Below are 6,016 nucleotides of genomic sequence, written 5' to 3'. Positions count from 1 at the left end.
AATATATGTTTAAAATATATATATTTTAAAATGCATATTTTAAAATATATAACAATGTGGTACTGCTATAAGTTTAATGATATTAGTAACAGTCGAATGAATATGAATAATTACATTTTCACCTGAAAAAATAGCGGCACAAACAACTATTTTTGCTGTACAAACCAGCACAAACGGAGTTGAGTTAATTGACAACCATTTCATCTGATTTGAAGAAGGTGGGGGCGCTGGTTGACCTTTGATGACCTCTAGAAATATTTCTTTATACCTTTAAAATGATAGCGGCACGAACGAAAATGTTTGCTGCACAAACGTAGCACAATGTTTGACATTGATTTGGTCTGAGTTGAACAGGGGGGGCAACTTCACTCAGGTGACAAAGGGATGTGCAGATGTGTGTGAATGCATAGTTTGTCAGGGTTCTTTTTATTTTTAGTTTCTTTGTATTTGTAGTTGTTTTCTAGCAGTTTTTTGTTCCTGAGCAACTCTTTGTTGCCCCCTTGTGTTTGTTTCCTTTCCCCTTGGCTTCCTACTTCCATCCAGACCGGTTCCTTGTCAGCTCATTAGTCCAGTCTTTGATCTGTCGCCTATATATACTCTCCCTGTGCAGTTCCTCAGTGCTGGGTCTACCCCTGGGCCTCCTCTCGATGGGACGTGCCTGGAACACCTCACCAGGGAGACGTCCAGAAGGCATCCTAATCAGATGCCTGAGCCGCCTCAACTAGCTCCTCTACTCTGAGGCCTCCCTTGATGACTGATCTGTAAGGAAGAGCCCAGACACACTACGGAGAAAACTCATTTCAGCCGCTTGTATTCGGGATCTTGTTCTTTTGGTCATGACCCAAAGCTCGTGACCATAGATGAGGGTAGGAGCGTAGATCAGCAAGTAAATTTGACTGTATGATCTGGTGAACTGTAAAGTTCCCTAAGATGAATGTTTTAAATTGGCGCTATATAAATAAAGTGAATTGAATTAAATCAAGAGATTTGCATTTTGGCTCAGCTCTCTCTTCACCACAATAGACCGGTACAGCGCACGCTTCCCCTCATTCCTGAACAAGACCCCAAGATACTTAAACTCCTCCACTAGGGAGCAACCTGGAGAAGGCACTCTACACATTTCTGGCTCAAGACCACGGTCTCAGATTTGGAGGCACTGATCCTCATCCCAGGTTAGTGCCTATTACTTTTTTTCCCCAGCTTTTTTTATTGTCAATACAATGTCACAAGTACAGAGAAACGAAATGAACCCTCTGCATTTAACCCATCCTCTTGGGGAGCAGTGGGATGCCATTGTGCGGCACCCGGGGAGCAGTGTGGCGTTAAGAGATTTTTTGCTCAGAGTGGCAGTCTGTGGGAGTAGGGATCGAACTCAGAACCTCGGCAGTCCAAGCTCTATGCCCTAACAACTAGGCCACACACTTGTTTAATCTCACTGTTTGTTGAAGATACAGATGTCTCATGTCTGACATGAAAATCCCCCTAAAATCTAGGGACCAGAACCTATGAGGTTTCCATGAGGGTCCGGTGTGAAGTTTCTACAGGCAGTGATGATTTGAGGTGCCCTGTCATCTGTTGGTGTTGATCTACAGCTTAATCACGTTTAAAGTTGCCGCATTCATCAACTTGAATCTTTTATGGCACTTTGTGCTTCTCTCTGCAGACAGACTTTATGGAGATGCTGATTTCATTTTCCAGCAGGACTTGGCACCTGATCACAGAGCAATGAAAAGCAACACTTGCTTTAATGGGTGGTGTATCTCTGTGCTGGATCGGCCTCCTGGAGAAACAATAGTTTTAATTCTCTATGCAAGCAAAAATAAATATATAAACATTTCCTTTTTGTCTGTTCACCTGTGAAAAAAATTCTTTGGACTTAAACGCAGGTCATCTAATCTTCTCTCTCGCCCCCTGTGGATTACATTTTTTTTTACCACATAATTAAATTGCAAGGCTTAAATCCTATCAGAAGATGTTGAATCCCATCTTTACATCCCAATAATTCCTAAAAGATGAGGTTTCTGTTTATGTCTGAACCCAACAATCCATTGAATGTTATTCAACTTATGCATCAAGAGTGGCAATAAGTGAAATAAAACGTCTTAAATATATTTATAGTGGAAATAAACTGGCCAAGATGTGACATTACTTCATTTCTGAGATGTTGTAGTAATATTTTGACTCTGTATAATACGTAAAGAAACTGCTTTTCTTTCATTAAAGCCAACTAATTAAACTGTGGACTCCTTTTTTTCACCATTTAAAGCTTCAGTCAAACTGTAAACAATGATATTTAATCAGGTCATTCAAAGTCTTAGTTTAAACATTTTTGTTTTTTATTTTTGAATGTGGTCTTACTTAATATTTAAAGACCTCAGAGGATTTTTTTCTAGACCCAGTACAGCATGTGTTGGCTGCTGATTTGATCTACTTTTGCTGGCATAGAGCTTTTTTTAGATTTTGTCTTAATGACTCCAGCTGGGACTGTCTGATCAGTGGTTCCCCAAAGATTGTTTGGAAAGAAGTCCTGTTTTTCCTGCATGTGACCCCAGTGAGTTTTCTCCCTCCCAACTGGGATTGCTTATAGATTTTAATAAGGCTGCTGACCACCATTCAATTCAAAAATACTTATTAACAAGGGTATATGTAAAAATTTTTGTTGAGTTATTAAAAGGAGTACCAGGAGAGGGTGTTTGATACTCACCCCATATGTAGCGTGCATGGGCGGTTCTAGACAGGGGCCATTAAAGGGGCCAGTGCTCCTGTAATGTCCACAACTGGAACAGACATGGTTTCTGTTAGGTCCTTTGGATCCATTTCATTTTTCTTTCTTTACAAATTCTGTTTAATTTACTAAAAACAATAAGGTGATAGCTTCAGTGTTATTGAGATAGGATCCCAGTTTTCATCTGCTAAATGTTTTTTTCAAAACAAATAAAAAAAACTAAAATTTTTACAGCTGAATTTATCAGTTTTTCTTGAGTTCTACTTCAGAAAATGGTCATTTTAACTTAAATTAAGTCAAAAATATGTAAAATTCCTAAATTATGAACGTATATTGACCTATTAAGACATAGAATATTTATTAAACCTTATTAAATATAAATTTCACTTCATGCAGATATCTCAATATATTTGAATCCCTTGCCCTGTTTTTATTTCATGCTTTCTGTGTCCCCATGAAAACCCGCTGGCCCCCACCTGGCCCCTGCATACATTTGGTCTAGAACCGCCACTGGTGGCGTGGTCTTATTAAGCTCAGTTTTCCCCACTGTCCTTCAGACTAAATGATGAAGATGCTGCAGATGCACTTCCCTGTTCTTGGTTTAGTCTCCGATTAGCCGTCTCCATCCACAGGTCAACAGCCGTCTTTGGGTCCAATGTCTCTGTGGTCTGCTTTGACAGGTGAATGTGCATCAGGGCAGAGAGACGAGCATGTGACAGAAGAGATCTGCACTAGGCTTTTATTATGTTGACATGTGGGAATCTCCTTTAACTGCAAAAACTATCAAGAAATGAGGAAAAAATGTCTTAAATTAAGGGTTTTTACCATTCATTTGAGTAGGTAAATAAGATGATTTGCCAATGGAATGAGGGGATTTACTCTTAAAATAAGATATTTAGATAAAATGTACTTGAAATAAGACAAGGAAATTATTTTTTCTTATTTTAAATGTAAATTGTCTTGTTCCATTGGTAAAGTGTCTCACCTCCTCAATACAAGAAAAAATGCACTTATTGTAAGAATAAAAATTACTTAGATTTCATTTTTTTTTTCTTTGCAGTGTTCACAAGTTACAAAGGTTAAAAGCAGTGTTAGAGACAACTTCACCACCTTGTTGATGCTGGAGTAAGCAACTGGATTACTCGTTTTTACTATTTGGAGCAAGTCATACACAGATGAGGCTCCCAGGCGTTTTCCTGCCTGCTTTAAGTGCATCCATTCTGTCACAGTGTTGTTTTTGTCAAGCTGCAATGCAGCCTCATATTTCTTGAGAATGCTGCAGACTGTTGTGTTTCCAAACTGTGGAGGTGCTTTATTCCTCAGGCCATTTTGAAGGATCAAATTCTAGGAAATTACCACATGACTTAAAGGAGTCATATCTGATTTCAAACTCTTTAATTAACCCAGTGAGTATGTTTGTCCAGTCTTTGTCAGCATCTGTATTAGAAGCAGTGTGTGCCCTGTAGTGGCCTTCACCATCAAGCAGTAGTGGGAACTTTCCAAAGGCCACCATGAGTTCCTCCTTACGTTCTCCAATGCTCAGCTTTTCCTTCTGAAAGTTGATGGATGTGGTCTTCAAAATTTTTCCAATTCATGCATATTTGAAAGAATACGCTGAAAATGCTCTGTGCAACTTTGCTGCAAGTCACTGTCATAACTCGTAGGCAGTTACATTTTAACGGCTGGCAGTAATGTTGAGATGTTTAATCCTCTCAGGCTCAAATTAAGTTGTAGTTGCAGGAAAATCTGACATTTGGAGAAAATGATCATATGGGGTAGTAATATATAATTCAGACTTTTTTTTGAGAGAGACCTTTACATGCAATGAATTCTGGGATGTTGCAGATTTAAAACAGTGACCCGGAGTGGTAAATTAACACAGAAGACTGAATCTGATATGAATGTTAACTTTATTTGAATGTCACACACAAAAAATTAACAAAACAAAATTCGAAAAAAACTTTTTCACAAACTTTTTCTCCACCGACATCTCAAAACCTCTTGAGAAGGCCATTTCTGTTAAACTGTCGATAAAGCATGTAGCATCCATTGGTACCTGTTTGGGCACACGTTGCGAATCCACAACATTGAAATCGAGGTGCCTCTGGTGAAAAACCCAGAGGAGATCAAATTTACTAATTGGCATGTGTCCTATCTAGACACATTCATGATTCATCTTATGTAGTATTGATTTCAAAATAATGGGAATTGGTAGTGATACTTAGATGAAATTGGTGCTTAGAACATCTGTTTCAGTGACACCAATGACTCAGCCATGTTGAAAGTGAGTCAGCAGTGCTTTCTGGTGAGCTGGAGAGAAACTGTTTGTTGCAAATGCACAACTAAGTCCTTCTGTTGTATTTCTGAGTGACAAAAGCTCTTAAAATATGGATGTGGAGTAATTAGCTTAGTGGCATTTAGCTGTTGCAAATCTGCAACATCTGCCTGGAGAGGGTTAATGTCTTCAAGCAGACCATCTGACATTATGAAACTTATCCAATTTCACAAAGGAGATCCCATTTTCTTCATCCAGCTTCTTCAGTGCAGCATTTTTTTTTTTGCACTTACTTTTTGTAAGTAAAACTGCAGCAGCTTGAATACGGTGGGATTAAATGACTCACAGTAAGGAACGGTGCGACCAGCCGTTAGTAGCGACTATCAACCTTGGTATTAACGGGCTTACAAAATGATTTCCAGACCGGGAGATAAGTTATGGCCGTTCCCATTTATTGAAGTCAGTTTGTAAATGAACAAACAATCCGGGTGGAGGTCTTGTAAACAAGTAGGATGGACAGGTAATTATGGAGATTGTGGATATGACAGAACTTAAGCAGTGGACGAAGTGCTAAAGAAAGCGCTAAAACTGTATGACCTCCCGTCACCCAAACCCTTTCTGCCTTCTCACCTTTATAGCTCTCCCCTCCACGCCGCCACCAGTGGCAGAGCAAAACACAGGTCAGTGAGCCAACCTAAACAAAACACCACCACCCAAATAAACCAGAAACAGACCATACCTAAACACCAACAACTATAAATGGCTCCTACAGCCGTTTTTACGCCATTCTCCAGGGTGCGCGCGGTGCATAAAATGTGAACAGGGTAGTCTCCAACTGCAGCAAGTTGCCTGAGCTTTAGGAAGTTAAATAATCACAGTAGCCAAAGGATTTTAACACTTATGTTTCTCTTCAGTAAAAACAGTATACAGAGATTACCTGTAGTCAAATTGTGATCGCATATTTTAAAGCTACAGTGTGTAATTTTCAGCGACATCTAACGTCCAGACTGCAGACC

This window comes from Cyprinodon variegatus, unplaced genomic scaffold (assembly GCF_000732505.1).
Source record: "Cyprinodon variegatus isolate N-32 unplaced genomic scaffold, C_variegatus-1.0 Scaffold686, whole genome shotgun sequence".
Lineage (NCBI taxonomy): Eukaryota > Metazoa > Chordata > Actinopteri > Cyprinodontiformes > Cyprinodontidae > Cyprinodon > Cyprinodon variegatus.
This window is presented reverse-complemented; position numbering follows the sequence as displayed.